This window comes from Ranitomeya imitator, chromosome 3, assembly GCF_032444005.1.
Source record: "Ranitomeya imitator isolate aRanImi1 chromosome 3, aRanImi1.pri, whole genome shotgun sequence".
Lineage (NCBI taxonomy): Eukaryota > Metazoa > Chordata > Amphibia > Anura > Dendrobatidae > Ranitomeya > Ranitomeya imitator.
In genome coordinates, this window is record NC_091284.1 from 243,033,935 (window position 1) to 243,043,249 (window position 9,315).

The 9,315-nt window shown below is 44.5% G+C and overlaps 1 pseudogene; it reads left to right on the plus strand.

The window, feature by feature from the left end:
* Nucleotides 1–246: 246 nt before the first annotated feature.
* LOC138671593 (olfactory receptor class A-like protein 1) lies at nucleotides 247–1,204 on the plus strand (annotated as a pseudogene).
* Nucleotides 1,205–9,315: the final 8,111 nt, after the last annotated feature.

Below are 9,315 nucleotides of genomic sequence, written 5' to 3' on the forward strand. Positions count from 1 at the left end.
GGTTTGCCTACTATATTTCTATATATTCTACTCTCTAGAAATTATATTTTCCCTACCTCTCTAGAGATTATATTTTTCCTACATGTTATCAATATTAGTTCAAGAATTGAAAATTTATACTGGAGAACATTTATTTTCATATGAAATACATTTGTAATCCATGTGTTATGTTATCACGGTCCTATTTGATATTTCAATGTTAATATTTCTGATTTTCTAGGTTATAAACATAATATTATATGTCAGATGGACCTTTATCGTCTCTTTAAAGCAATTGGATTTTTCCTACTTGTGATCATTGGGATTCCAGGAAATATGTTCATTGTTTTACAATTTACCTCAATCAAGATTATTGAGAAGAAGCTTATTCCAACCAACACAATACTGACCATGTTGGCCACAGCCAATCTTCTAGTTATACTCTCTCGAATCATTCCACAATGCTTTAGGTATAGAAAATTTGCTCAATGATACGGAATGCAAATTTGTCATTTTTACTTACAGGGTAGGTAGGGCCATGTCTATTTGTGTCACCGGTCTACTAAGTTGCCACCAATGCATTCTGATTGCCCCATCAACTAAATTGTGGACTTTTCTAAAGCAGAAGGTCCCAAAAAATACCTTGACCATTATCCTTATCTTCTGCTTCATCAACTTCTCAATGTATTCCTACAGTATTCTTAATGCACGTGCTAGGGAAAATGTGACCTCTTCACCATATACTCTTCACTTGGTATACTGTGATGCTGATTTTCTAACCTACACTGCATACATTGTCAATGGAACTTTTTATAGCATTCGAGACTTTATTTTTGTGGGACTGATGGTGATCGCAAGTGTTTATATAGTGTACACATTGCTTCAGCATGAGAAAACTGTGAAAGGAATCAGGAGTTCAGACAGGGTAAAACAAAGATCAACTGAGTACAAAGCTTCAAGAGCGGTCATTTTATTAGTGGCACTTTACGTGATACTTTTTGGACTAGATAATGCGATGTGGATTTATACCTTAACCTTGTCTGATGTAAGCCCTGACATGAATAATATCCGCATCTTCTTAGCATCCTCTTATGCAACATTAAGCTCTTTAGTCATGATTTTAACCAATCCAAAACTTAAGCACAGTTGGAAATATTCATATAAAAAGTGGTCTATTCACAAAAGGTCAGGAAATAATGAACTTGTGTTCTCTGCAAGTAAATAGCTTTGGAAACAAATGTAAAGTTTGAATTGCACAAAGTTTTTTTCCATTATGTCTACTGAGCTGAAGGGAAATCATTTTTGTTACCTTCTTCAGAGGGTATATTATCTCATTTTCCTGTGTTATATCTACTATATAATTGTCTAAGGGTCACTTCCGTCTTTCTGTCCTTCTGTCTGTTTGTCTTTCTGTCTGTCACGGATATTCATTGGTTGTGGCCTCTGTCTGTCATGGAATCCAAGTCGCTGATTGGTCTCGCCAGCTGCCTGTCATGGCTGCCGTGACCAATCTGTGACGGGCACAGTCTGGCGGAAAAATGGCCGCTCCTTCCTCCCCGCAGTCAGTGCCCGCTCCGTACTCCCCTCCAGTCAGCGCTCACACAGGGTTAACGGCAGCATTGACCGCGGTGTAACGCACTTGGTTAACAATGCTATTAACCCTGTGTAACCATCTTTTTACTATTCATGCTGCCTATGCAGCATGAATAGTAAAAAAGATCTAATGTTAAAAATAATAAAAAAAAATAAAAAATAGTTAAATACTCACCTTCCAGAGCCCCCGAATTGAAGCGGCCGGTTACCGATGCTCCTCGCGACGCCCTGGTGACCGCTCCATGCATTGTGGTCTTGCGAGATGATGACGTGCGGTCTCGCAAGACCGCTACGTCATCATCTCGCAAGACCGCAATGTACTCTTCAGACCAGAGCGCGCGATGAGCATCGGTAACCGGCCGCTTCGATCCGCTCCGGAAGGTGAGTATGTAACTATTTTTTATTTTAATTCTTTTTTTTAACAGGGATATGGTGCATACTACGTGACTGGGCAATATACTACGTGACTGGGCAGTATAATATGTGGCTCTGTGCTGTATACTACGTGACTGGGCAATATACTACGTGACTGGGCAATATACTATGTGGCTGGGCAGTATACTATGTGGCTGGGCAGTATACTATGTGGCTGGGCAATATACTATGTGGCTGGGCAATATACTATGTGGCTGGGCAATATACTACATGACTGGGCAATATACTACATCGCTGGGCAATATACTACGTGTCTGTGCTGTGTACTACGTGGCTCTGTGCTGTATACTATGTGACTGGGTAATATACTATGTGGCTGGGCAATATACTATGTGGCTGGGCAATATACTATGTGGCTGGGCAATATACTACGTGACTGGGCAATATACTACGTCGCTGGGCAATATACTATGTGTCTGTGCTGTGTACTACGTGGCTCTGTGCTGTATACTATGTGACTGGGTAATATACTATGTGGCTGGGCAATATACTATGTGGCTGGGCAATATACTATGTGGCTGAACAATATACTACGTGGCTGGGCAATATACTATGTGGCTGGGCAATATACTATGTGACTGGGCAAAATACTATGTGACTAGGCAATATACTATGTGATTGGGCAATATACTACGTTGCTGGACAATATACTACGTGTCTGTGCTATATACTACGTGACTGGGCAATATACTTTGTGGCTGGGCAATATACTACGTGGTTGGGCAATATACTGCGTGGCTGGGTAACATACACCGTGGCTGGGCAATATACTACGTGGTTGGGCAATATACTACGTGACTGGGCAATATACTACGTGGTTGGGCAATATACTACGTGGCTGGGCCATATATTACGTGGCTGGGCAATATACTATGTGGCTGGGCAATATACTATGTGACTGGGCAATATACTATGTGGGCTGTGCAATATACTGCGTGGACATGCATATTCTAGAATACCCGATGCGTTAGAATCGGGCCACCATCTAGTGTTGTATAGTTGTATATGTCACCTCTTTGTATTGCAGTATACAATATGCAAGCACTATACTTTTTTGAAGGAAGTCTTTAGTACATTATGCCAAATTTTCCAATGTATACCTACCAGGAGTACACCAATGAACAATCTTTTGGAATTTTTCAGGCCCATTGAACCTTAAAAATAATCTGTCATCAAGGGTATGCATATTAAACTAAAACTATGCCCATAATGGAATTGTTTTACTTATTTAATACATATATTCAGTGAAGAAATCCACAGCTTGGTTGTTTTAAAAATCATTATTAGGAATTTTGGTCTCTGAGCATCGGGGCGGGACTATATGGTGGGACTTTGGGAAGGGTCGTCAGCTCTGCCATGGCTTCTCGGTTGCCTCTGGTGTCTTGATCCTCTTCCTTAAATTTTGTAACTGTACCGTCCTAGTCTTAAAAGCTCAGGTAGTCTAAAAAGTCCAGTCAGTTTTAAGTGTGCTTAAAAGCACAGATGACCAGTTTTGTACACCTCTGAAAAGAAGGACACAGCTAATCAGAGGTCAGTTTGAGTCCAGAGTACTCTGCTTACTCATTACAGTGAATGGCTCAATTGGGAGTTTCATTTAAATAACGTCGTTTGGAGATTTAGATGGGAATCTCAATGTAAGTGCTCAGTGAGATAAATATAACAGGAACAGGATAAAAGCTTCAATTAAATCTCTAGAAAAACAATTCTCCACTCAGGTTCGTCAACAGGAAAAAGGGGTTTCCACCTTACTGGTAACAAAATTGCTCTGAAAAAGCAAAATAGCTCCTTGCCCTCAAAAGTTTGTTAATACTGTAGTAGTGAGCGCCCATTTATTTGGGGTGTGTGTCTCCAATGGCACAATCTGGGCGCAATTTATGGGCACTGCAATGTACTGGGCCTTACAATGTAATAGACACTACAATGGCAGATTTGCAATTTTCACTCAGCAACATTGATTGCTGCTTGTTTCTTGAAAAAAAACCATGGAGTCAAAATCATCACTTCATCCACAAAGAAAATTCCAGTGGTGTCATTTCCAAAATTGGTCACATGAGGAGGGGGGATTCTTATCTTCTGGCACTTAGGAGTTTTGTATATGGAGTCTGAAGCCATTCTAAGACAATTTGTCCTCCAAGAGTCAAATAGCGCTACTGCCCTCCCGAGTCGCAATGTGAGGCTAAACAGTACTGTACAACCACACATGGGCTATTGCAACATTCAGCAGAAATTGTGTGACAAACTTTGTTCCTATTTTAACCCATTTCTCAGTGTAAAAATGTAAAATCTGGGGCTAAAAATAAATTTGAAGTAAAAATTTAAATTTTTTTTTTCTTCACCGCCCAATGGCATAAAATTATGTGATACACCTGTGGTGTCAATATGACCACTGCACCTATGAATTCATTTAGAGGGATAGATGGTGAAAAGGGGATTGTATGGGGAATGTTCTGCTATCCTGGCACCTCATGAACTCTGTCATTATGATATAGCACAGTTATATGAAAAAGTTTGGGCACCCCTATTAATCTTAAGCTTAATGTTTTATAAAAATTGTTTTTTTTGCAACAGCTATTTCAGTTTCATATGTGGCACCCCTAGGGGTATTTGCCACAAAAACAGTTACTGACACTAAATACAAATACTAAAATAGCAAGACTGCACTACCACCTCCGGCCAGAAGGGGGAGCTCCAGAGACTCCCCTTGATCCATTCTGGTCTGAGAGAAGAACTGGCAGTTGGGCTAAGGAGCTGAAAGTGAGAGGTCATACAGCTGAATTTCTAACAGCCCTATGACGGTTTCCAGGCCCAAATCACCGGCCTGAGGAGAAAAGGGACAGAGAAAAAGGACATTGTGAGAACCGGGTAGCATTAATTACTACCCAGAACAGGCGCAAAGACGGATACCGGATCTGTGGCTGTATTCATTATATATAATACAGCAACCGGAAAAACGTGAGGTGATATCAGCTTCACTAGGGCCGGACGCAGCAACAGACACAGAGTTCAGCGGTACTCCTGGAGGGGGTAAGCCGATGAAAGGACTCGGGTTGCCCGTCGAACCAGGACCCGGAGGGGACAGATTGGGCCGGGAGCCAGTTCACATACAGCAGCAGGGCCACACAGAAACTGCGTACATTAAGAGGCGAAGACCCCGGCAGGGTCAAAGTAACTCAAAGTTCCCATACAGACTCCGGTGACAGGACTGGTTGTAAATCCCTTTATGTTGAAGTAAACTGGTTAGACGTTTCAGTGCCTCAGACTTTAATTTGGACAATAGCTATCTATCCAGGATCAGGATCATCACCGCTGAGAGAACCTGCTGCTGATCAAGTAAGTGCCTGTTCCTTCATGATACCCCTTACACTGTGCATTGCCTGAGGCCACAGCACCGGGTCAAGCCAACCGTGACATCTCCCTCAAGAGACAGACCCCATTGGTCCGGTGCTGGGTACCCCGGTCTCCTGGGCGTCACAATTGGCGTCACGAACAGGATTCAGCCAGCCCGTATACCGGGTATTGTGTGCCGTGATTGGAGCCCAAAACTGTGAAAACTTGGATGAAAAATATTGAAAATTGACTTTATTAAAGAAAATTCCATTTCCCATTAAAAACTATTGAAAGTAACTTTTCCCCATTGGTTATAATGGAGTAAAGATGGCCGACATCACCTCATAACCGTTAGGCACGAGACTGTTAATTGAGCTACGCCATTACCTGAACCCCAGTCTGACTGAAAAACTTCAGAATCCGCCATTACAGAGAGCGGCGGGCGGGAGCAGCAGGGGGCGTGTCATTGTGGGCGGCACAAAGCTGAGCGCTCTGACGTCAGAGCAAGGGGAAAACCAATCCTGCTGCACAGCGGAATGAATCTACACTATCCCGACGGAAGCGGAGGACCGGAAGGGTCCGGATTAACTAAGGGGGCACATTATGTCGCAGCACGGAGACGCCGCAGCACCCGGCGACACTAATGCAGCTGAAAGACAGAGTGTCGATAGAGAGTCCGGTAGCGCAGCGGTGCAAAGAGTGGCGCCCATCATGCCGGTGCTGATGCCATATACCCCGGGTGGCCCATGGCTTCCAATGTATGAAGGTGAGCCTAATACCCTTGACGATTTCAGAGAAAAGATGCTGGCCCATTTTGACATGTTCCCCGTGGGTGAAGTTCAGCGTGTTAGTCTCCTGATGATGCAGTTAAGTGGCCATGCTAAGCGAGAAGTCACAGCATGGGCAGCTGATCTAAAAGGCACTGTTGAACGCATATTTGCTGGATTAAAAGCTACATTTGAAACCACTGCCGGCAGCAAAGCTAAAGTACGATTCTTTAATTGCAAACAAAAAGCTAATGAGGGCATGAGAGACTTTGCCTTAAACCTGCAGGAAGCCCTTAAATCACTTTACACTGGCTGAACCCATTTTTAACACCGGAGCAGATAAACTGCTAAGAGATCAATTTATTGAGGGACTCTACACCCCTTCTCACCGGGGGCATGTGAGTATGCTTGTTTTTAAGAACCCTGAATTGACATTTGCCCAATTAAAGGAGAGCGCTATACATCTCCAGCTGGCAGAGGCACCTCGCGATCAGGATCCTGCGCAACCCATGGCAGAGGCACCTCAACAACAGGAAGTGCAAGTGACATCAGCTATGTCCGGGGCCATTGCTAAGCCCCTGGAGCCCAGTACTAATGAGGCTCTTCAACAAAAGCTTGACTCTTTAACTGATGTTGTTGCTTCAATGGCTAAAACCATGCAGGAGATGAGAGGACCCAAGATGGAGTTGGCAAACCGTAGAGAGGATGTTCCATGGATGAGACCCCGGAAATACCCGACATGGAGAGGACGACCCCGCGACCGCTACCAACCAGATGGACAGCCCATTTGCCGCCGTTGCCAGCAGCCAGGCCACTTTGCACGAGATTGTGATTTAAACGGGAATCCCCTGGGAATGCGGGCCGCTTCACAGGAATGAACTTTCAAGGCCCAACACCCTGGCACGACAGGTACATCGGAGGACGACCCATTATCCCTATCGTGCTGGACGGAATTCCCCTCAACGCTTTGCTGGACACAGGTTCCCAGATTTCATCTATACCGTATATCCTTTATAAGAGGTACTGGGCTGATGCAGATATTGATAAAGGGCCCTCTGATGTTGAACTAGATATATGGGCCAGTAATGGTAAGTTGGTACCGAAACTAGGATTCAGGGAGATGACCATAAAGATTGGTAAAGTAGAATTGAAGAAACAGGGTATAATTGTTGTTGATGTTGACCGGCGGAACTGTGAACCAACGGTATTGATAGGAATGAATGTGTTAGAGAACTGCTTTGCCGAAGTAATTTCTGTCTTACAGCAAATTGCTGAAACTGCCCAATCCTACCAGCAGAGAATTCTCCGGAGGGAAATAAAAGTATTGATGTTAAGGCAACAGGTAGAAGTTGCAGGTGGAGAAATCGGCAGTGTGAGGGTAAGTGATCCAACGTCTATTGTAATCCCACCAAAAACAGAAATGCTGGTATGGTGTAGAGCAGCCATTGGTACTAAGGGACGAGATTATCAAGCCTTAATAGAACCAGTGTACACCGACAGCAGGCCCACTATACTCATAGCACGAGGGGTAGTCGAGGTACACCGGGGACGAGTGCCGGTACGACTTTTGAACTGTGGAGAGGAAGAGGTCACTTTGCCAAGGTATGCTACAGTGGCAAAGCTATATAATGTTGACAACAATGCCTCAGCTTCACTAGGGCCGGACGCAGCAACAGACACAGAGTTCAGCGGTACTCCTGGAGGGGGTAAGCCGATGAAAGGACTCGGGTTGCCCGTCGAACCAGGACCCGGAGGGGACAGATTGGGCCGGGAGCCAGTTCACATACAGCAGCAGGGCCACACAGAAACTGCGTACATTAAGAGGCGAAGACCCCGGCAGGGTCAAAGCAACTCAAAGTTCCCATACAGACTCCGGTGACAGGACTGGTTGTAAATCCCTTTATGCTGAAGTAAACTGGTTAGACGTTTCAGTGCCTCCGACTTTAATTTGGACAATAGCTATCTATCCAGGATCAGGATCATCACCGCTGAGAGAACCTGCTGCTGATCAAGTAAGTGCCTGTTCCTTCATGATACCCCTTACACTGTGCATTGCCTGAGGCCACAGCACCGGGTCAAGCCAACCGTGACATCTCCCTCAAGAGACAGACCCCATTGGTCCGGTGCTGGGTACCCCGCTCTCCTGGGCGTCACAATTGGCGTCACGAACAGGATTCAGCCAGCCCGTATACCGGGTATTGTGTGCCATGATTGGAGCCCAAAACTGTGAAAACTTGGATGAAAAATCTTGAAAATTGACTTTATTAAAGAAAATTCCATTTCCCATTAAAAACTATTGAAAGTAACTTTTCCCCATTGGTTATAATGGAGTAAAGATGGCCGACATCACCTCATAACCGTTAGGCACGAGACTGTTAATTGAGCTACGCCATTACAGAAAAAGGACATTGTGAGAACCGGGTAGCATTAATTACTACCCAGAACAGGTGCGAAGACGGATACCGGATCCGTGGCTGTATTCATTATATATAATACAGCAACCGGAAAAACGTGAGGTGATATCAGCTTCACTAGGGCCGGACGCAGCAACAGACACAGAGTTCAGCGGTACTCCTGGAGGGGGTAAGCCGATAAAAGGACTCGGGTTGCCCGTCGAACCAGGACCCGGAGGGGACAGATTGGGCCGGGAGCCAGTTCACATACAGCAGCAGGGCCACACAGAAACTGCGTACATTAAGAGGCGAAGACCCTGGCAGGGTCAAAGTAACTCAAAGTTCCCATACAGACTCCGGTGACAGGACTGGTTGTAAATCCCTTTATGTTGAAATAAACTGGTTAAACGTTTCAGTGCCTCAGACTTTCATTTGGACAATAGCTATCTATCCAGGATCAGGATCATCACCGCTGAGAGAACCTGCTGCTGATCAAGTAAGTGCCTGTTCCTTCATGATACCCCTTACACTGTGCATTGCCTGAGGCCACAGCACCGGGTCAAGCCACCCGTGACATCTCCCTCAAGAGACAGACCCCATTGGTCCAGTGCTGGGTACCCCGGTCTCCTGGGCGTCACAATTATATCTAATAACTGTTGGACACAGTAATGTTTCTGCATTGAATTGAGGTTTATTGTACTAACAGAAAATGTGCAATAAACTTTTTACTGACTTACTAAAGCACTTTTTTTGATTTTCTAACCTCATTGAGCTTTGAACTTTATAGCCAGGTGTATGCAATTATGAGAAAAGCTACTTAA